The sequence below is a fragment of the Octodon degus genome, unplaced genomic scaffold (assembly GCF_000260255.1).
Source record: "Octodon degus isolate 3935 unplaced genomic scaffold, OctDeg1.0 scaffold00029, whole genome shotgun sequence".
NCBI lineage: Eukaryota > Metazoa > Chordata > Mammalia > Rodentia > Octodontidae > Octodon > Octodon degus.
Window position 1 is genome coordinate 2,488,685 of NW_004524605.1, and position 918 is coordinate 2,489,602.

The following is a 918-nucleotide window of genomic DNA, read 5'->3' on the forward strand; positions in this document are numbered from 1 at the left end:
AAAAAAAAAAAAAAAAGGATGCAAAGGAAAGATCATTTTGTATTTATATATACAAAATAGGATAAATTTACAGCTAGTTTCGCTTCATTCAATGAGAAGAAAGAGGTGTACTAACAGTGTTTGGACAGAATATCCTGTCTGCTTCTTGTACTGTTGCAGGCAGCCGAGATAGACAGAAATATTACAGGCAGTCAGACAGGACCAGGCCCTCAAGGAGACAAGATGAAAACAAGGTGACTTTGCAACTTGGAAGAGACAGACACTCCCATATGGGCCACGCCTCAAGACCAAGACAAAAAGCTACAGACTTCCGTAGGGATGGGCATTAGGGATTGATATCCTAAATAGTATCAATCAACTTGAAGGAGCCCAAATGAGTCACTAGCCCAAGCCCCAACAGGAAGAGACCCAGTTCCGTATTCCTGCCCACTTGCTACGTGACTCGCTTTCCCATTTGATACTGGATTTAATCAATTTTATCTGAGCAATGGTGCTTGTAATCTCACTGGCTGACCATAGTTTGGTCCCACCTCATACCCAACTAAACAAGTTCCCATGTCTTCTCCACCACCTTAGACCCGCCTCACCACATGGTTTTCCTCTATAAAAGTTCCTGCAGGAGACAACTTCCCGGGGGGAACTACCCACTCGCCCCCCCCCACCTCCTGTCTCTCTCTTGGGACAGAAGCTTTCTTTCTCTCAATAAATAGATTCTGCTCATAACCTTCGTTTGTTCCTAAAATTCATTCTTCGGTTTTAGAGAACACAAACTCGTGCAGGTCAGGTCCAGAGGTCGTTTTTCTCTATGTCATTTGTAGGTTCCCTATATGGTTTGGAGGTCACCCACCCGAGACCAGTTTTTCTCCCTGTATCAGTACTATGGATAACCACTAAGAAGATAACAATGTACAGTGTATT